Here is a 23,616-nt window from a genome sequence, read left to right as displayed (position 1 = left end):
GAAATAAGTTTTAGTTTCCATTAACCTAGCAATCATGAATACATTTTCAGAAGAAAGAATCATTTTATTGGTAAATCCTTAAAATCCTGAATTTAATCACCCACATATCTGAGCTCTAAACTATTTGTGGTGACCAATAAAATGGTTGAATATAAGCTTTATCTAACCTCTCAATGCACTTCAGTTCCACTTGGAAAGAATAAACTACTCATTAAAAAATAAATAAATAAATAAACATTTCAAGTTGCCTCTTTCTCTATTCTCATAAGAATCAGAACACTTTATATTTTAATGACCACCTACAACACCAGTTCTACCCATCTTACCTGCTGCTATCTGTTCGGTTCTTCTTTTCCCTTTCCAAAATGTTTTTGGGCCACTAAGGAATAGCTGAAAAAAGGAGAATGTCATTTACATTCCTCTTGCCACCCTCCAGCACCTGCTCCCCTGCACCAAACATACACACACACACACACACATATATGAGTTTCAGTCCATCAATTAACACAGCTGACAAACTGTTGGCTGCTTCTCTTTAGGAAATCAGAGCTGTGAAGCACCACTTTAATAATCAATGTGGGGTTTCCTTTGTGGTGCAGTGGTTAAGAATCCCCCTGCCCAGCCTGCCTGGAAAAGAACTGAGAGTAATGACAGTAAAGATGATCCAAAACCTTGGAAACAGAAAGGAGAAAATAAAAGAAACCATTAACAAGGAACAAGAAGAACTAAAGAGCAAACAAACAATGATGAACAACACAATAAATGAAATTTAAAATTCTCTAGAAGGAATCAATAGCAGAATAACTGAGGCACAAGAACGAATAAGTGAAATGGAAGATAAAATAGTGGAAATAACTACCGCAGAGCCGAATAAAGAAAAAAAGAGTGAAAAGAATTGAGGGCAGTCTCAGAGACCTCTGGGACAAGATTAAACACACCAACATTTGAATTATAGGGGTTCCAGAAGAAGAAGACAAAAAGAAAGGGACTGAGAAAATATTTTAAGAGATTAGAGTTGAAAGCTTCCCTAATATGGGAAAGGAAATAGTCAATCAAGTCCAGGAAGTGCAGAGAATCCCATACAGGATAAATCCAAGGAGCCAAGACACATATTAATCGAAGTATCAAAAATTAAATACAAAGAAAAAATATTAAAAGCAGCAAGGGAAAAGCAACAAATAACATACATGGGAATCCCCATAAGGTTAACAGCTGAACTTTCAACAGAAACCCTGCAAGCCAGAGGGGAGTGGCAGGACATATTTAAAGTGATGAAAGGGAAAAACTCAAGATTACTCTACCCAGCAAGGATCTCATTCAGATTCGATGGAGAAATTAAAACCTTTAGAGATAAGCAAAAGTTGAGAGGATTCAGCAACACCAAACCGGCTTTACAACAAATGCTAAAGGAACTTCTCTACGCAGGAAACACAAGAGAAGGAAAAGATCTACAATAACTAACCCAAAACAATTAAGAAAATGGTAATAGGAACATACATATCGATAATTACCTTAAATGTAAGTGGATTAAATGCTCCAACCAAAAGACATAGACTGGCTGAATAGATACAAAAACAAGACCCATATATATATGCTGTCAACAAGAGACCCACTTCAGACCTAAGGACACACACAGACTGAAAGTGAGGTGATGGAAAAAGATATTCCATGCAAATGGAAACCAAAAGAAAACTGGAGTAGCAATTCTCATATCAAACAAAATAGACTTTAAAATAAAGATAATTAGAAGAGACAAAGAAGGACACTATATAAGGATCAAGGGATTGATCCAAGAGGAAGATATAACAATTGTAAATATTTATGCACCCAACATAGGAGCACCTCAATCCATAAGGCAAATGCTAACATCCATAAAAGGGGAAATCAACAGTAACACAATCATAGTAGAGGACTTTAACACCCCACTTTCACAAATGGACAGATCAACCAAAATGAAAATAAATAAGGAAACACAAGCTTTAAATGACACATTAAACAAGATGGACTTAATTGATATTTATAGCACATTCCATCCAAAAACAACAGAATACACTTTCTTCTCAAGTGTTCATGGAACATTCTCCAGGATAGATCATATCTTGGGTCACAAATCAAGCTTTCGTGAATTTAAGAAAATTGAAACCCTATCAACTTATCTTTTCCGAATACACCATTACAAGACTAGATATCAATTACAGGAAAAAACCTGTAAAAAATGCAAACACATGGAGGCTAAACAAAACGCTACTAAATAACCAACAGATCACTGAAGAAATCAAAGAGGAAATCAAAAAATACCTAGAAACAAATGACAATGAAAACGCGATGCATCCCAAAACCAATGGGATGCAGCAAAAGAAGTTCCAAGAGGGAAGTTTATAGCAATCCAATCCTACTTCAAGAAACAAGAAAAATCTCAAACATCCTAACCTTACTCCTAAAGCAATTAGAGAAAGAAGAACAAAAATTCCCCAAACTTAGCAGAGGAAAGAAATCATAAATATCAGATTAGAAAAAATGAAAAAGAAATGAAGAAAACGATAGCAAAGATCAATAAAACTAAAAGCTGGTTCTTTGAGAACATAAACAAAACTGATAAACCATCATAAACCATGATAAACTATATGCCAATAAAATGGACAACCTGGAAGAAATGGACAAACTCTTAGAAAAGCACGGTCTTCCAAGACTGAACCAGGAAGAAACAGGAAATATAAACAGACCAATCACAAGCACTGAAATTGAGACTGTGATTAAAAATCTTCCAACAGGGCTTCCCTGGTGGCACAGTGGTTGAGAGTCCGCCTGCCGATGCAGGGGACACTGGTTTGTGCCCTGGTCTGGGAGGATCCCCCACGCCGCGGAGTGGCCGGGCCCATGACCCATGGCCGCTAAGCCTGCGCGTCCGGAGCCTGTGCTCCGCAACGGGAGAGGCCACAACAGGGAGAGGCCCGCGTACCGCAAAAAAAAAAAAAAAAAATCTTCCAACAAACCAAAACCCAGGACCAGATGGCTTCACAGGCGAATTCTATCAAACATTTAGAGAAGAGCTAACACCTATCCTTCTCAAAATCTTCCAAAATATAGCAGAGGGAGGAACACTCCCAAACTCATTCTACAAGGCCACCATCATCCTGATACCAATATCAGACAAAGATGTTATAAAAAAAGAAAACTACAGGCCAATATCACTGATGAACATAGATGCAAAAATCCTCAACAAAATACTAGCAAACAGATCCAGCAGCACATTAAAAGGATCAAGTGGGGTTTATCCCAGGAATGCAAGGATTCTTCAATCTATGCAAATCAATCAGTATGATACACCATATTAATAAATTGAAGGATAAAAACAATATGATCATCCCAATAGATGCAGAAAGGCTTTTGACAAAATTCAACACCCATTTATGATTAAAACTCTCCAGAAAATGGGTATAGAAGGAACTTACCCCAACCTAATGAAGGCCATATATGACAAACCCACAGCCAATATCTTTCTCAATGGTGAAAAACTGAAACAATCTCCACTAAAATCTGGAAGAAGACAAGGTTGCCCACTCTCACCACTATTATTCAACATAGTTTTGGAAGTTTTAACCACAGCAATCAGAGAAGAAAAAGAAATAAAAGGAATACAAATTGGAAAAGAAGAAGTAAAGCTGTCACTCTTTGCAGATGACATGATACTATATGTAGAGAATCCTAAAGATGCTACCAGAAAACTACTAGAGCTAATCAATGAATTTGGTAAAGTTGCAGGATACAAAATTCATGTGTAGAAATCTCCTGCATTCCTATATACTAATGATGAATAATCTGAAAGAGAAATTAAGGAAACACTCCCATTTACCATTGCAACAAAAGGAATAAAATACCTAGGAGTAAACCTACCTAAGGAGACAAAAGACCTGTATGCAGAAAACTATAAGACACTGATGAAAGAAACTAAAGACGATACAGATGGAGAGATATACCATGTTCTTGGACTGGAAGAATCCACACTGTGAAAATGACTATACTACCCAAAGCAATCTACAGATTCAGTGCAATCTGTATCAAACCCCCAATAGCATTTTTCACAGAACTAGAACAAACAACTTCCCAATTTGTATGGAAACACCAAAGGCCCCAAAGAGCCTAAGCAATCTTGAGAAAGAAAAAACAAGATGGAGGAATCAGGCTCCCTGGCTTCAGACTATACTACAAAGCTACAGTAATCAAGACAGTATGGTACTGGCACAAAAACAGAAATACAGATCAATGGAACAGGATAGAAAGTCTGCAGATAAACCCATGCACCTATGGTCACCTTATCTTTGATAAAGGAGGCCAGAATATACAACGGAGAAAAGACAGCCTCTTCAGTAAGTGGTGGTGGGAAAACTGGACAGCTACACATAAAAGAATGAAATTAGAACACTCCTTAAAACCATGCACAAAAATAAACTCAAAATGGATCAAATCCCTAAAGGTAAGGCCAGACACTATAAAACTCTTAGAGGAAAACATAGGCAGAACACTCTACGACATAAATCACAGCAAGATCCTTTTTGACCCACCTCCTAGAGAAATGGAAATAAAAACAAAAATAAACAAATGGGACCTAGTGAAACTTCAAAGCTTTTGCACAGCAAAGGAAACCATAAACAAGACAAAAAGACAACCCTCAGAATGGGAGGAAATATTTGCAAATGAAGCTACTGACAAAGGATTACTCTCCAAAATATGCAAGCAGCTCATGCAGCTCAGTATCGAAAAAAAGAAACAACCCAATCCAAAAATGGGTGGAAGACCTAAATAGACATTTCTCCAAAGAAGATATACAGATTGCCAACAAACATATGAAAGGATGCTCAACATCACTAATCATTAGAGAAATGCAAATCAAAACCACAATGAGGTATCACCTCACACCAGTCAGAATGGCCATCATCAAAAAATCTACAAACAATAAATGCTGGAGAGGGTGTGGAGAAAAGGGAACCCTTTTGCACTGTTGGTGGGAATGTAAATTGATACAGCCACTATGGAGAACTGTATGGAGGTTCCTTAAAAAACTAAGAATTACCATATGACCCAGCAATCCCACTACTGGGTGTATACCCTGAGAAAACCATAATTCAAAAACAGTCATATACCACAATGTTCACTGCAGCACTATTTACAATAGCCAGGACATGGAAGCAACCTAAGTGTCCATCGACAGATGAATGGATAAAGAAGATGTAGCATATATACAATGGAATATTATTCAGCCATAAAAAGAAATAAAATTGAGTTATTTGTAGTGAGGTGAATGGACCTAGGGTCTGTCATACAGAGCGAAGTAAGTCAGAAGGAGAAAACCAAATTCCGTATGCTAACACATGTATATGGAATCTAAAAAAAAAAAAAGAAAAATGGTTCTGAAGAACCTAGGGGCAGGACAGGAATAAAGACGCAGGCATAGAGAATGGACTTGAGGACACAGGGAGGGGGAAGGTAAGCTGAGACGAAATGAGAGAGTGGCATTGACATATATACACTACCAAATGTAAAACACCTAGTGCGAAGCAGCTGCGTAGCACAGGGAGATCAGCTCGGTGCTTTGCAACCACCTAGAGGGGTGGGATAAGGAGGGTGGAAGGGAGATGCAAGAGGGAGCGGATATGATGATGTATGTATAGCCCGTTTACTTTGTTATACAGCAGCAACTAACACAACAATGTAAAGCAATTATACTCCAATAAAGATGTTAAAACAAAACAAAAGAATCTGCCTGCCAATGCAGGGGACATGGGTTCAAGTCCTGGGCCGGGAAGATCTCACATGCCACGGAGCAACTAAGCCCATGCGCCACAACTACTGAGCCTGCGCTCTAGAGCCCGCAAACCACAACTACTGAAGCCCGTGAGCCTAGAGCCCGCGCTCCGCAACAAGAGAAGCCACCGCAGTGAGAAGCCCATGCACTGCAACAAAGAGTAGCCCCCGCTCGCCTCAACTGAAGGAAGCACACACAGCAATGAAGGCTCAGCACAGCCAAAAGTAAATAAATATAAAAATAAAGTTCCCTTAAAAAAAAATCATTAAAAAAAAACAATGTGCCTTTTCCTTTCCTTTATTGCAGAGAAAAAAAGCCACCTTTCCTCATCCTAAAAAACTCTCAAGAAAAAGTCTGCACAGTCTCCCAGGCTTTCATATCAGTATGTCCTTTTTCATAAATAACTTAAATCACCCCATATAGGAGCAAGACGGTATTAAAAGAATTTGACTAGAGTAGAACCTCCACACTGAAAGATAGCGAATAGAGTTGAATAAATGAAGTGAAGCTAAGTACTGGAGGATGTTAAATTATAGAGACTATTTTGGGCTCAAAATAAATCGATGAATTAAACTGTAAGTTATGGGGCAGGAGGGAGACAGTTTTAGGTGAAGTGATCAAAGCAGACTGTGTTATATACTTTTAAGCTGACTTCTTCTTAAATGCTCCACTGGAATTCCCCTTCCCTAAATGCATCTCCATGTTCTGAGTGTGAAGCTCATAGGTGCAACGCCAACTGCTACTACAGAAATAGCTACTTTCAATGAAATGGAGTTATGTTTGGCAAAAATGACTTTTATTGAGGCTTTCTTTTTTTCTTCTTTTTTCAATGTTTTGAAATAGAATGTTCAAAATATTCCTACTGCTGTGGCTGGTTTATGCTTAAAGCAGTTTCTTTCTACTTATAACATGCTAATGTAATTTGACTATGCAAATTGCAAGTTTTAATTGTTTTGTATTTTAAATAGGATCTTCTTTATAAAAACCCAGTGCTCTCTATGTATGTATGAATAAGGATTTTTAAAAAATCATTTAACCCACAGTTTTTACTTGATGATATTTCTTTCCTGTGATGGACCAAATATGTTAAGGGGAATAAAATGATGAAGCAGGAAGGGGAGATAGGTGTCTCTGGTTGGCTTCATAGTTAGGATAACAACTATTCAGAGTTAATGCCGTGCATAACACACCACTCTCTCTATGCTCAATTGAAAAGTTTTGGAGATATAGAAAGGTGGAAAAATATAGTAGGAACTGCACTAGCCTGAAGGGTCAGGAAAACTATCTCCTTTCCCTAGCTATGCCACTGACTAGCTATACATCTTTGACTTATTAGTCACTTAACCTCTCTGGGCCCCACTCACTAGTGACTGAATCAGTAACCATGACTGTTTTATTGCAAAGCCAAATGCTCTTCCTACCACATTGTCCTGAACATCATAGTTTAACTTATGGAAAACAGAGCCTACGGTTGTCTGGTAGTTTTTGAGCAAAACGAGAAGTTGGCACAGAGGTCTAAAATCATTGTTCCATGTTGCAAATCAATGAGGCATTTTGGTAGCTGTTGAATCAAAATTAAGCCCTCGTGCTGCCAAGTTTAACCCCATAGAGCTTTTGCAATTTTTCATTCCAATTTCTGTTGAATACAACCTGGTATGTAATGAATGGCACCACAATATACTGACAGTATTTTAAAAAATCAATCCATGTACCATGTTAACCTAGTATAGTACTGATATGAATTATGAAAATGCAAAGTATTTAACTTGGTTGACACTGAAGTCATATTACTGTGGGCATAAATATGCTTATGAACTACAAGAGATTGCACATTTGAAATATTGCATTTAACTCTCTAATTCCACCTCATTCCAATATTCCTAATATACAATAAAAATAACTGAACAAAACACACTGGTCCAGCACTTTAATCATCAAATCTGTTTCCATAATACATCTAGATCTGGTTCAAGCTTCAAATGACACAAGTTTTATACATTTTAACTTGCAACATCTCTAGCAAATGTGCTTTGAATCTAATGAAAAGCAAAAAAGGAAATACCCCTTCAGAAGCTCACCAAGATTATAAAATCTGACAAGATCTTATATATATATATATATATATATATATATATATATATACACACACACACACACACACACACACACACACACATATTTTATACACACACGTGCAACATTTCTTTAAGGCAGAAGACCTATTTCGAGGTTGCGGTTTTTTCTTCTTTGTTGGCTAAAGAAAAAAGCAGCATATACTATTCCAACAACCCACATTTTTATTCCTGTTTTAAAACCCAAAGCTCTTTTTCTGCTGAGATATTGTGTAACCAGTATCTATGGTAAAGTTTGGTTACACAGTACTCAAGCATTGGTTTCCTAGGAAACCAGAAAATGTTTTAAAAATATCAAATGTAAGAAGTCTAATGCTTATTACCTCCATTGCCAGAGCCCCTTAACCCAGGAAAGGTAAATACGATGGGAGCAAGTCCCTTCCTATAGGAAAGGCTCTTTGCTGGTATTACACAAAAAACACATATACAACTGTACTTAACCTACTTCCTGCCTTACTCTCCATCCTCCATCTGTAAAACAATGCTTTCAGCGCAAAATAAAGAAAACCACAACAATTCAGCTTGGCTCTGTAGGTGGTACACTGCAGCATGGCAAGAGAAAATAACACCCTTACCTCTCATTCTTGCATGTAGTGTAGCTTTACAAGAAAGAGCTTGAGATCCGAAGGAAAAAAAGAGAACTCTGCTATAGGCTCTGCAATTTTCTGCTTTTGTGTAAAAAGCATACGTTCTTTGAACTTCAGTTTCCTCATGCTCTGCCTATATCAGAGAGCTTTGTAAATATCTCTTTAAAAAATACATATGAAAGAACTTATGGAGCAGTCAAGGATCTTAGAAATGCACAAAATTATTGGATTTCAGCTAATGTTATGAGCAACCTACACCCTACCATTTGCCCAACCATGAAGGCTCTCCCTCGTCCCATCCTCCAACTCAATCAGTATCAGTCGACAACCCTACCAACGGTCCCTTTCTGCATCAATCATCTTTCTGTCTGTATCTGTATCTGTATCTCTATCTCAACAGTTCCAAGACTTCATTAGCTTTCCCTGCCTAGTCTCACTACCTAAAACATCCCCCAAACTTCAGATCATCCTACAAAACAGATACAGCTTAAAAATCTTCTCCAAAAATCTACAGAGTAACTGCCCTATCCAAAACTATTGAAGGGTTGTTCACTGCTCACCTGGTGTAGAAAGTCATAAATTCTTTAGTGATACGCAAGGCTCTCCATAACTGGGCTCAGCTCTGTATTTCCAAATTCCCCTAGCCCTTGCCCTCATCAACACTGTACCTCAAAAGAACGGAAATATTCATGATTCCCCAAAGTACCATATGGCTTTATCTCTCTGCTCCTTTCCTTAGAGTGGAAGCGTACTTGTAAATCCAACACAGGGATGACAAGACTCCCCCTTCCGTATACTCTTCCAAACATGGTTGGAGAGGCCACTATGGAGACAAATTAATTCCTCTTCTAATTACCATGGCAAGTCCACATCCTCCCATTTTCCCTGCCCCCACCCAAGCTGAAGTTGTTCTCATCTCTCATGTGGACGCTTGGGCTCTTGGCTTCCAGTCTCACCTTCTTTCCCATAGTTCACTCTCCATTCAGCCTCCAGAATGATTTATTTCTATTTATTTAGCAGCTTTATTTAGGTATAATTGATATATAATAAACTATACCTACTTGAAATACATAACATACAATATGTACAATATTATAAGTTTTGACATATGTATACACCCATGAAATCATCACCACAATCAAGATACTGAACGTATCTACTGCCCACAAAGGTTTCCTCTTCCAACATCCCTCCCCTCACCCTAGGCAACCACTGATTGTCATCGTAGTTTGCATTTTCTAGAATTTTATATCAATGGAATAATACAATGTATACTCTTTTGTGTCTGACTTCTTTTGCCCGCATATTTTGAGATTTATTCATGTCAGAGTGGGTGTCAACAGTTTATGGCTTTCTATTGCTAAGCAGTATTGCATTGTATGGATATATCACAGTGCGCTTTTCCATCCTCCTATGGATGGACATTTAGATTGTTTCCAGTTTCTAGCTATTTTAAATCAAGCATCTATGAACATTCATGTCCAAGTCTTTGTATGGACATCTGTTTTATTCTTCTACGGCAATTACCCTGGAGTAGAATAGATGGATGATACGGTAGATGTATGCTTAACATTAAAAAAAAAAACTGTCAAAATGATTTCCAAGTATTTGTACCATTTTACATTCCCATCAACAGAGTATGAGAATTCAAGTTCCTTCGCACTTGTTATGGCCAACCATTTAATAGTAACCATTCTAATAGATACATAGTGATATCACATGGTGGTTTTAATTTGTATTTTCCCAATGACTAATGATGTTGAGCATTTGTTCATATGCTTACTTGCCATCCATATGTTCTCTTTGGTAGAGAGTCTGTTTCAACTTTTGCCCATTTTTTATTGGATTGTTTTTGAATTTTGAGGTTCTTTTCATTTTCTGCTATAAGTCCTTAATCAGATATATTATTGCAAATATATTCTCCCAGTCTACTGTTTCCCTTTTTATCCTCTATTAAAAGCAGAAGATTTTAGTTTAATGAAGTCTAACTTATCAATTTGCTCTTTTATGGATTGTACTTTTGATGTCATACTTAAGAAATCTTTGCCTGCTCTAACCCAAAAGCACAAAAATTCTACCTTCTGTGTTCTTCTAAAAGTTTTATAGTTTTAGGTTTTGCGTTTAGGTCAATGGTCCATTTTGAATTTTTATATATTATACGAGGTATGGATCAAATTTTTGCAGATGGAAATTCAATTGTTCCAGGGCCATTGGTTGAAAAGAGTATCCCTTTTCCACTGAATTGTCTCTGCACTTGTATCAAAAATCAGTTGTGCATATAAATGTGTGTGTTCGTTTCTGGACTCTATTTTGTTCCATTAATCTATTTGTCTACATTTATGCCAATACCACACTGCTTTGACTACAATAAACCTGGAAATAGTATTAGTCTTCCAAGTTTGTTCTTTTTAAAAGTTGTTTTTGCCATTTTGAAGTCCATATAAATTGTAGAAACAGTATGTCAATTTCTACAAAAAGGCTTGCTTGGATTTTGATTTGGTATTGCCTTGAAACTATAGATCAATTTGAGCATAATTGACAATTTAATATTATGAATCATGTAGTATATTCTCCATTTATTTTTCTTAAATTTATCTCAGCAATTGTTTATAGTTTACAGTTTATAGGTTTTTCACATCTTCTGTCAGACTTACCTCTAAGCATTCATACTTTTATGGTATTGGAAAAGGTATTTTTATTTCAACATCTGAGTATATATAGAAATATATTTTCATACTGATGTTGTACTCTGCACCTTGCTTAATTCACTTCTTAGTTATAGCAGCTTTTCTGTAGATTGCATCACATTTTCTACGTAGATGATAATATTGTCTGCAAATAAAGCCATTTATACTTCATTCTTTCCAACATGGAGGTCTTTTATTTTTCTTGCATTATTGCACTGGCAAAAACCTCCAGTACAACATTTGAATAGAAATGCAGAGAGGAGCCTTCTTCATCTTGCTCCTGATCTTAGGGGAAAAACTTGGGAAGCATCTCCTCCTTTTTAGTTTTCTGGACGAATCTGTATAGAATCAGCATTAGTTCTTCCTTGAATGTTTGGTAGACTGCACCTGTAAAGTCATCTGGGCCTATAGTTTTCTTTACGGGGAGATTTTTTTACTACAAATTTAATTTATTTAATAGATGTACTACTGTTCGGGTTATCTGTTTCTTCTTGAGTGAGTTTTGGTAGTACGTGTTTGTCAAATAATTTATCCATTTCATGTAAGTTGTAAGATTTGTTTGCATAAATAAAGCTGTTCAAAAATTTTCTTTATTATTATCCTTTTAATATATGTAGAACATAGAATGCCAATCTCAATCCTGACACTGGTAATTTGCCTCCTCTCCCTCTTTTCCTTCCTGATGCAGACTTTTATAATTGCAATGCATATAAAATATCCATAACCAATAAGTAGCATCATTTTGTGTTTGGAGATTTTACATAAACATTATTCCATTGTACATATCCTTCTGCTACATCTTTATTCACTCCAAAATGTTTTTCAATTTATCCATAAATTACCATTGAATAAATTTTCATTAAATAAAACACAACACGTATTTCCAAAAAGAAAGAAAAGAGTGCAGTTTTATTCAGATGCATCAAAAAGATGTTCCAAAGTCTTCCTGCTTCCTCTCAGGGTCTTGTCAAACTTATGCAATTATCTCTTGTCATTCATTATTTCCCCAGTCACGTCTTTCACTACCATGATATATTTTATTTGGATTTTATTTTTAGCAAAGCTATACATGAAGATGATTTAAAGAGTTAAATTCTTCTACAAGGCTTGTTACAATAGCAGTTTCCCGTTCTAGACAGGAATTACTTCTGATCCCTAGAAGCAACCATTTTAAAGGTTTCTTTAGATGATTCTTTTTTTTCCTTCCATATATCTAATGAACATACTTATATTGCTTCTTTTTTGTTTTCAGTAAAGGAATCATCAAGTCACTTCCTACTATAGAAGAAAATAATTCAGCCCTCTTTCCTGTCCTGCCACCCTACCCCCACTAGACACACACACACATACACACACACACACTTCTCATCTACCTCTTCCACCCAATGTTATAAAATACATTTTGTCAGATCATTACTGAATGCTTACATTGTCATGACTATATAAATGTTCTCCATAGCTGATTTTTTGAAGTACATCACGTGTACATCTTTTCTGAAGAGCATTTTGTTTTTTGATTGTTAGCGGCTGTCGTTTTTTGTGTTAATTTCTTTTTAGGTAATTAGTTTTTTTTATGTAGTTACCTTAGACTCTCCCCTAGGTATGCAAATGCCTCTCAATACATTCATACCTATCAGGCGTACTATCAAGTTCATCCAGGTGAAATCACTCCCAAAGACAACACCTTGCTTCAGTCCAGATCAGCAGTTCTTTTTTTAGCTGTACGCGGGCCTCTCAGTGTTGTGGCCTCTCCCATCGTGGAGCACAGGCTCCAGACGCACAGGCTCAGCAGCCATGGCTCACGGGCCCAGCCACTCCGCAGCACGTGGGATCTTCCCGGACCGGGGTACGAACCCGTGTCCCCTGCATCGGCAGGCGGACTCTCAACCACTGCGCCACCAGGGAAGCCCAAGATCAGCAGTTCTTTAAGCTTGATGTGCAACTTTCACCATAAGGTCTCCCTGCCAAATTAACCTGGGAATTCTTGTCACCACACTCTTGTGTTGGCTCCCCTGCCTTGTGAGTCTCACTTTGACCCTCTTCCTCTCTTTTGGTTGAGCACATCTTCCAGTATCTTCCAGAGAAAGGGTATAAAGGGGTAAAATTTTTGAGACCTCAAATATCTGAAATGTCTTTGGTCTTTCATCACAAGCAGTGATGATTTTACTGAGTACAGAATTCTATGTTGAGGAATCATTTTTCCTTAGAATTTCAAAGGCATTACTCAATTTCTTTTAACTCAAAGTAATATAAAGCTGCTCTCTGATTCCTGATCCTTTGGATAGAAATCTATCCGCCTTCTCCCCCCACCTCACTCCTCTGAAGCCAGAGGTCTGTCAGTATTCTAAAATTTAATGATTAAATGCCTTCATTAGTGGGTCTAATTTATCACTGTATTGGGCTCTTCATGGGATTTTACAATCTGGAAACTCATGTCCTTCAATTCCGGGAAATTTTCTTGAATTTTTCTTTAATGATTCCCTCCCATGAACCTTCTCTCTTTCTATTGCATCTCCTGAAAGAATCTTCATTTTCTTTTTCCTACTTTCCAATTCTTTGTCATTTGTTCAATTTTCTAGATTACATATCTGTTGAATCTTTCATCTTTAACTGGAAATCATGTAATATACTAAAATGATAGGATTTCAACTCCTGAAAGCAGATTACAAACTTCTTGAATCAAGGGACAAGTAATCTGGAGTCTGTCTTTGGGGATTGGATGGGTCTGCTGGAGGTGCCATAACAAAATATCACAGACTGGATGATTTAAACAACAGAAATTTATTTCTCATAGTTCTGGAGGCCTGAATGTCGAAGATCAAGGTGCTATCCATTTGGTTTCTGGAGCGAGATCCTGTAGATGACCACCTTCTCTCTGTGTCCTCACATGGCAGAGACAGAGAGGAAGAGAGCTCTCTGGTATCTTCTCGCAAGGATACTAATTCTCTCATATCAGGGCCCCATCCTCATAACCTGATTTAAACTTAATAACGTTTTTATGGACCCTGTGTCCAAACACACTCACATGGTTGGAGGTAGGGAGGAGAGGGCTTCAACATATGAATTTTGGGAGGCCACAAACATTTAGTCCATAACAGGAAGGTAGTTTTCCACCTTTCCTTGGTGCCTAGGGAGACGGATCAGGCTACAGAACTGAGCCAGGAGTTACTCCCTGGCCAAAAACTCTTCACCTTCATGTTGGATCAAAACCAGTTTGTGACTGAAGTCACAGAAAGAAGAGTAGACAGACTCAGAATCATGCTTCTGAGTCTGTCTCAGGAGCTTGTTTAAGGAATGCCTCAGCATTGGGCTAACCTCCAGGGGGTGTAATTTTTCTTACTTGCAACACTTTTAAGAACTACTGTAGAATTCTTAGTGATTGCCTCCATTTTCTTTTACACTCCTTTCTCACCACAATCTGAGTAACAAATGTATTGGCCACTTCCTCCATCAGTTACTCTGTTTTCCTAATCCCCCAAGGTTAGAAACATTTCTTTCCTACTAGGATGTAGTGAAGTGCGGTATTTTAAGGAATGCATTTTCTTTGATAGGAACATACAAGTTAAGTAAGGGCTACACTCACTGACAGTCACGATGATAACAGTTGCAGGAATCTTGATTATTGTATGAACCAACAAAGTATTTGTACTTCATTCACCTCATTTTGAAGCAAACTGTAGGATTTGGACTGGAAAATGCAGGGGATTCGGCAGCAAACAAAACAGGAAATAGATATCTGCTGGAACTTACATTTGAGTGACCGAGCATGGTTTCTTAAATCACTGCCATATTTGAAACATTAGACATTCAAACAGTTTTCCATAATATTCCCTTATGAATTTCAAGCACATACAGCATCCATTTTAAGGCTAGTTATGACATTTTCTATTTTCACCTTCCTAATGCCTCCTTATTTTCTTATCCAACCAAACATATTAAATAATTTTTTTTAAATTCCAGACCTGGAGACTTAAGTTTTCCTATTGAAAAGGCTCACAGTGAGCTCAACACAATGAAGGGAATTATACTCACAACAAGGTGTATCATCATAAAACTTTAGGACACTGGGGAAAAAGAGAACATCTTACAAGTTTCCAGCCAGAAGAATATATTCTAATGACAGTCTCTTTATTAGCGGGATCTAGCAGAGTGCCTGGCACAAAAATAAATGTTTGTAATATAAGTGGATTCCTCACGAATTTTATTCCACAGAATGCCAGGTCAGAAAAACTCCTTAATATAGGTCCTCTCTCTCTATTATCTTATGAAGTCATTCTCTTCAGGTTAAGTATTTGGAGCTAGGGACACATTTTTCCCAGAGGATGAGTATAAACTGTAGCTGATTCCCAAACATGTCCACAAATATGTCCTTAATGTTTATAAAACTAAAGCATTATACATTGAAAACTAGAGGGAAAAAAATACTAACATTGTTACAATGCTAGTTATTAAAGTGGAATATACATATTATATGTATATATATCTGTACTTATCTTGAATGCTAGTATTTAAGGCAAAACCAATTTAATATAACTACCTACAACTATGTCAATAGAGGGGCTATTCTAAGGCATTTAGATACAAGTCCTCACTGAATTCATCCAACCACACTATGAGGTCGGTCCTATTGTCACGCCCATTTTACAGATGTGGTAAGTAAGACACAGAGAATTTAAGGAACTTATCCAAGAACATACAACCAGAAAGTAGTAGATTTCAAACATAGCCAGGCCTCAGCAGCCTCAGTCCTAACCACTACACATACTGTCTCTCCTAACAATCTCTAAGATAGATGCTCGTTGTGATATTTTGCAAAAGAAGAAATTAATCTCAAAGAAATTAAAATGAATTTGCCCACGTTCACATAGCCAATAAGGGGCATAGTGGGAACCTGAACTCTGGTCAGAGGACCCCTGTACCCAAGCTCCCCTCATGATACTTTCCAAGAAAAGAAAGCTGGCTTTTCCCCAGTTCATCGGGGGTGGAGGGAATCCAGAAGGGCCAGATCACTATTCATTTCTCAGGACTCATACCAAGATCCAAGAGAGAATTCAAGCATCGAAAGGTAAGAGAGAAAAAGGCCCCAGGAAGAAGAGAGTGGCCTCTGTCCCTTCCTGCCTGCGGACCTTCCGAAAAGATCAGTGCTGAACTCAACCCAAGTTCTATGTCCACCAGGAGGGTGATCTGGATCAAAAGTTCCTGGGCCATGAACTGCTCTGAGGCGGGGTGAGCACTGCAGTGCTGAAAGCAAGAAAGAGAACTTTGGACAAAGAGGAAAACACCACAGAAAGGAGACAAAAGGTGGCGCGGAGGAGGAACTGGTGTAGAGGTTCTGTCTGTGCCAGACAGACACAAACTCTGACACTAGCAGTCCTAAGATGAAAAAAAAAAGGAAAGAAAAGCAGCCCAGGTTGCAGCCTGCATGGTTTTCTCCAACATGGAGCCTGGCCCCAGGAAAGTCAGAATTGAGATGGCCAGTCAGCATCGTGTGTACTCATGGCAGGATGGGGGTCAGCCAGAACAGACACTGGAGAAAAGACCACCCAGCCATTAGCAACAGCTGAAGATCCAGCCAGACTGGAAAGTTACATCAGAGGATGACCCACTATGGGTACCACAGGGACAGTTATGGAACCCGGGGAAGAGGGTCCAGACTCGGGTAGAGGAGTTGGAGCAGAATCCTAGTCCTAAGGGAACTGGGCTGCCAGTGAGGTTACTACACTGTTGACATTTGGGAACAGATCATTCTTCATCATAGAGACTGTCCTGTACATTGTAGGATGGTTAGCAGCATCCCCAGTGTCTACTTTGCTCCCAGTTATGACAAATAAAATGTCCTCAGACACTGCCAAATGTCCCATGGGGGTGGGGGGCAAAGTCACTCCCAGTTGAGAGCCAGTGGATTAGTGGACTGACGAAGAGACCAACCATCTGCTGCGTGCTTTCTACGCGCCAGACACTGTTCTCACTGCTTTACAAACATAACCTTGTGTAATTATGCTACCACAGATAGGAGATGGACACTATTACTATCCCTGTTTGACACTGAAGGCACAGAGATGTTAAGCAACTTGCCTAAGTAACACAGCACATAATTGGTCGATTTGAGATTCCAACTGGGAGGTTTACTTCCAGACACCATGCTCTTGACGCACTCTGCTGCCTCCCATTTTATAGATGAGAAATCCAAGGCACAGAGAAGTAAAACATACAACCAGTGGCAAAATCCAGATTTGCACTCAGTTCTCTCTGACTCCAGAGTCCAAGCACTAAATCACCATGCTATTGACTCTCCATATTCTGTCAGAGTGGGATCAGCAGGAATGTGGACCGGACTACGGATCTAGAAATTCCTATTCATAGTGTCTAAGCACAGGCCTAGTCTTCAATCCACAGACAAATGCAATGTAAGGGTTAATTTCTTTAGCCTCAGTGATTGGAAGAACCGGGGCTAAGGGACCAAGCATCATTACACAGCCCCGATCAGCGTGAAATCCCCATCTCTCCTTTCATTTTTTCCTTCTTTCCATTCCTTTCAACTCTATCTCCCTCAAGCTATTGCACCTCGATTTTATTTCCCTTTTAAAAAATAAGCTACTAAATTTATTAAATAAAATGACACATTACCTATTTCTAATTCTCATATAATGATATCATGCACATATCCTTTACAGAAGTACATAACATATAAATCTAGGCACAAACAAACCATAAAAGCCTCACAATTAAAAACTCTGCATTTCTACCTCTGAAAAAACAATATACATAAAGTTTTCCAGATCCTTAGAGTCTGCCAAAAGCCCTCAATTTCTCTTTCCCTGAATCAGTCGCATTCAATAAAAAAGAAGAATCCAGTGTCTACTTTAAATGCAAGTTTCTCTAGTATGCTTCAAGCCCTTGATTTACAAAAATCTGATACCTACAAATCTTGTAGAGAAAATGCGTAAATCCTTAAAGTACTGAGGCAGACAGCAAGGTAATTGGTTTTGACGCACAAGGCAGTTCCTGGAGTATCACTCTGCTCCAATACATGAGTTTGTCTAAAGGCAGCAAAGCCACACAACCTAGTTGGCACCTATCAAAGAATTCCCTTCAAGTTGCTCTGAAAATAACTGAAACTGCAGTTAACTATAAGGTTTCCCTCAGTGACTAAGGGAGAAATAAGACTGGAGCTATTAATTTTAAATGAAACTGCTTATTTTACTCTTGAAGGCAACTAAGTTGAAATGGGGAATTATAAGACACTGGCTGTGCCCGAGTGAATAAAGCCCCCCCGCTTGAACCTGAGAAAGGGTAGGCATTACCAGCACTTAGGTATTTGATTACAAAAATACAGAGAGCCAAAATGTTTGACCAAAACATTCTAGGAGCTGCTACAGCAAACAGAAACTATTAGCAAACTGAATTTACATCTTCGACAACTGTGATTTCCAAGAACAATAACTTAAAAACATCTAGAAACTAGAAGTCACCATGGGAAATGAAGAAAGCACAGAATTAGTTATTAAGAAACCCGGATCGGGACTCTGCCCTTAACCGGTGATGTTACCCCAGATCACAAACTCTCTGGACCTCTTGTTATCACTTGTATAACGAATGGGGCGCACTAAGCCATCCTTATGGACTTTTTCAAACCAGACCTGTGTTCAAATTCTCATTTCATGTGTATATACAGCTCTGTGATTTGGATCAGGGTGCTTAACCTCTCTGAGTTGCAAGTGCCTCAAATGTTAATGGCGGACTCATATAGCTTTCAAAAATGAAAAAATCTAAAATGTACATGTTGGTTCCCCTTATAGATGATACAGGTTCATAAACCCTTATGTATAAATTCAAAATCAAAGACTCTAAAGACCAAAGTCTTACAAGTTTACAGGAAACTCACTTTGCCACAAAGGCCAACCTGAATGGACCACAAGAAGTTCTCTAGCTTTTATTTTCCCTATTTAGGTAAATATTCATATAGTTTGCTGAAGAAATGCAGATATGTTCATTTTAGGAGTGTGCTGCTCCAGAGCCCTAATGGGCGTTACAGAGTCCATTCTATGCGTACCTGTTGTGCAATCTTTCAAAAATACGGAAAAAACCCTGAATTCCAAAGTACTTTGGAACCCAAAGATTTCAGGTAAGAAATATAAACTTATATTACGTTACAGATTTTAATTGTTTAGCAATAAAGTATGACGGTAATTTTAACGATATACCTTAGTGCTGAAGAAAATAGGAAGTTTCATATTTCAATTTTTAGAAATTCTATTAGCCATTCAATAAATAATTCATACTAATCAAAACATGGAGAATACTGATAGATTCCAATTTATTTTCTAATTGCTAATGTTAAGCTTTAATACTCTGTCTCAGTTATTACATTCAGCTCTCCCCAAGCACACACTCAGTGTAAACAACTTTTAGAAGCGGAAAGCGATAAGAAAAGGGGAGGGGAAAGGCATGGAAAAAATAATAATGCTCTGTGAGTGCCTTCTATGCCCCAGATACTACACTAGTCTCTTTCCGTTTGTATTAATAATTTAACACAAGCCCTGTCCCCTGGTAGCTTACAACCTAGATGAGGACAGACATATATATTTACTCATTCACTAAACTACTACCATGTACCAGGCAGTATCTTGGGACCTGGGGCCTGGATCAACAGGTGAGCTTACATGAAGCCCTCTGGACAAACAAAAAAGCAGAATACAAATAAATAGATAATTTTAGATAATGATGTGCTATGAAGAAACCAAAGTAAAGTAATGTAATAGAGAATATTTGGAGTGAAAGTGACCATAGTCTGTTCAGAAGAGGCATCTCTGAGGAGGTGGTACCTGTGTGTATTTGTGTGTGTGTGTGTGTGTGTGTGTGTGTGTGTGTGTATGTAATAACAATTTTTAAAAGATTTAATATTAAGTACCAAAAGAACATTAGAGCTAAAAGAATTCAAACCTATAGGTATTCTTAAAGAGAAATCATTTCAGAGTGGTGTAGGCAGAAGAAAGTTTCCTGTAAGTAAAAGGCAGATGGGAATTGAATAAAAGGGAACATCCCAATTCACAGCAGAATGCAAGCAGAGACAGCCCGTTTTGTGCACTGGGACGAAATGCCTTCAGTAATGTTTACGGTACAGTTTATGGTACAGTCTCCCACATTAAGTTTTAAATCCCCATCCTACTATTCCAGGCATTCTCAAACTTTAGGGCACATCAGAATCACCGAAAGGTGACTGAAATTTCTCCCTTCCTCTCAAGTCTTATGAAGTTTTTTTTCTTATATTTCTCTCATGTACTCCTGTCCATTTTTTGATTTCATAACTCAAATACCTCCTCTTTGTCTCTTTCATTTCACAAATAGCTCCCTAACCAGTTCTATATTCGCCCCGGGCATTGGTGCTTGCCTTTATCTCATCCAGCTCTCTTCTTTTATGACTTGGCAGAATATGTATGGGAAGCCAAAATGGCAAGTGGGAGACTAACTTCAAAGATATATATTAGTGCTAAAAAAAAAAAATGGAGAGAGTTGGGAAGCTGTAGAAAGGTATAAAACATACAGTCTTACACAGCTCCTCCAGATAAACAACTCTTAGTATAGTAGCCAAATGCACAGACTTCGGACTCAGGCAGCATTGTGTGGTCTTGGGCAAATTCGTTAACTTCTCTGAGTTTGCTTCACTTTTGCTGTCTCTACCTTTCAGAGGTACTAGGAAGATTAGGGAAGAAATTCATACCCCCAGTACAATGCCTGAATCCACTGCATAAACGACAACCTGCTACTATCATTGCTGCTGTTATGGTTACTCAGGTCATTAGGACACTATCATACTGAATCTAGGTACAAAACTCAATTCCTCAGCTTCTGCATTACTCCAAAACAACCACCAAAAGACAGTCCTGTTGAACTTTTTCTGAGACTAAATGTTTAATGTGAACAACAGATACCCTGGGTCCCAGTACAATCTTAACATTCTAAACTTCACTGAACAAGCCATAAACTGATGTCACATAGTCCTTCAAGTGAATTGATATCATTTGCAGAATAAGGTGCCTGTTTGTATGAAATGTATAAAAAAGGTACATTTATAAAGACAGAAAGCAGATCAGTGAGCGCCTGGGGCTAGAGGTGGATCAGGGATTGACCATAAGTGGGGGCCCCAGGTAATCTGGGCCGTAACAGAAATATCTAAAACTAGACTGCGGTTATAGCTGCACAACTCCATAAATTTACCAAAAATCATTGTACTATATACATGTACGGTGGGTGAATTTTATGGTAGGTAAACTATATCACAACAAAGCTGTTAAAAATAATCTTTTTGTTACATGACACGTTTCAGAATAAACTAGTACTTTTTTTTCTAATTCTAAAGCTTTCCATTATCAGCTCATCACCACAACAGTCATGAATTTGTCCGAGACAATTAATGTATTCCTCCATAGACTAACAGGGCTGTTATCATTGCTTTCACCCACAATCATAATGTTTTTGAAAAGACACCTTGAAAATGCAGTATAAAAGTCATTAACAGGAAGCACTTATAGGCTACGTTTATGTTCTGCATCTGATAGCTTCTCAGCCTGGACAGCAAATATTCAAGTTGGGAATGAATGGCTTTCAAACAGAAATCCATTATCAGTGCATAAGTTCTAAACAGACATTTCAGGAAAGAGAAAAGGCATTTTACTGTAAATATTTCTGATGGATTGGAATCACATCATTAAAGCAGTGGGTCTTTAAAAATGCATAGGACTCCAGGGCAGCAGTGCCCCAGTCTACATGTACAACGGCCTACGTGTTAAAATGAATGTTAAGAGTAATATTACTACAATGTCACATAAATGCACCTCCAAACAATGACCACCAAGTAGTCTTCGCATCTTTAGAGCACAGACAGCTTTTCCTTCAGATACTATACAACTATTATCACTATGATTTCCTAACATAAAATAACTACAATACATGGCACTCAGTTCAAACTTGGTCAATCCATTCTTCACTTCTCTGTAGGCCTCTAACTGCTGGTTGAACGAACTGAATGGCATCATTATGGACCTTCAAGCTTGCTTATGTTTGCCCTTTCTTGTCCATGATTAGCCCAGCCACAGGAGTCAACAAAGGATTCTTGCTGTCAATCGTCCTGAGTCAAACCCAGCAAAACCAGGCTAGGTTGCATTGTGCTGTTCTCTAGGACTTTGTCAAGACTGAAAGGTCTTGTCTTTCCACCTCGTGCTTTTCAGTTTGGTTAAGAGATGTTTATAGCACTAGTAATGGAATTGGGCTAATTCAATAACAAGGAAAATATAATGATAATTCCAACAGCTTATGTTTCCTGCTATTTGTAGAATACTATTTTTTGTACCCTGTACTGAAGGGCCCACAAACATGATCTCTAATCATGGCATGTTCTCATTCATAATGAGAAAAAGGAAGCTCAGACAGATTCAACCTCGTACACCTCGTGAGTGGCAAAGTAGCAACTGAATCAGAGCCCATGCCCTTATCCATTGTATATGCTGTGCTCTGAGCCTACCTGCTTGGATTTTCCATAAATGCATTGCTGAACAACAGGACTCAGTGGAGTCTCAAGGCCACCTCATGATGCTGTGATGCTGCACAGAGTGTGGAAAGAAGGATGGACTGAGTCTGATGGCCTGTTGTATTTACAGAGTTATCACTTATGAGCTGTTGGATTTGGGTTGTGTTACCTCACCTCTTTGATCCTTAATCATCTCTTCTGTAAAAAGGAAATGATCTGTCCTCCTTTATTCATTTAGATATTGTGAGGCATAAATGAGATCACACACATATTCATTTTCCAGCCAATTAATATATGTTGTTATTAAGCCTCACTTTTATCAGATACAAGATATACAGCTGCATTGGCACATAGGCCTTTCAGGAATTTAACCTCAGACCGTCACAGAAGCATATGGTCAGATAGGGTTAAAAAAAAAGAAAAAAGTTTTTTTCTAGGATTGGGAGTTCCCAGGTTCCATCCTGAAGAGCTAAGAGACAACATGCAAACAAAATCAGCCTTTAAACGTTCCCTGTTTTAATTTGATTGACGTTGAAGTAAACACCTAATGAATTTATATTTTATCATGAGTTTGATGGTCTGTACCATCTCACAATATTAAAATCTATGTGACTATTTGGATAATTAAAATCAGCAAAGCTATTACTGTAAACCTGACCGGATTTTGTTAGTGAGAGTTGTGGCTGTGTCCACAAAAGGATTTAAAATTTTGATAGATTATCTGTAAGCTCTTTCCATTAATTCCAGGCAAGTATTTCTCAATCAACCCAGTTACTTTTCAAGTTTAACCAATTTATGAGGTCTTATGTCACAGAGCTTAAGACACTTATTTGACTTGGAGGACAAATATGCTTCCTGGGAAAGATCATTTAAAATCACA

At 38.0% G+C, this 23,616-nt stretch overlaps 1 protein-coding gene across 2 annotated transcripts in view; it reads right to left on the bottom strand.

The window, feature by feature from the left end:
* Window positions 1-23,616, bottom strand: part of PRKG1 (protein kinase cGMP-dependent 1) — a 1,078,644-nt gene that overhangs the window by 1,040,349 nt on the left and 14,679 nt on the right. Inside the window, exon 1 of one of the 2 annotated variants that reach the window (XM_033841582.2) lies at window positions 327-342. The exons of the other annotated variant lie outside the window; for it this stretch is intronic. The gene's annotated coding sequence lies outside the window, so the exon portion shown is untranslated. Of the gene's footprint in view, window positions 1-326; window positions 343-23,616 lie in introns of those variants that run through there. 2 annotated transcript variants of the gene reach the window in all.

Source organism: Tursiops truncatus, chromosome 16 (genome assembly GCF_011762595.2).
Source record: "Tursiops truncatus isolate mTurTru1 chromosome 16, mTurTru1.mat.Y, whole genome shotgun sequence".
Lineage (NCBI taxonomy): Eukaryota > Metazoa > Chordata > Mammalia > Artiodactyla > Delphinidae > Tursiops > Tursiops truncatus.
The sequence above is the reverse complement of the archived record's forward strand: the minus strand, read 5'-3'. Positions and strand labels throughout refer to the sequence as shown.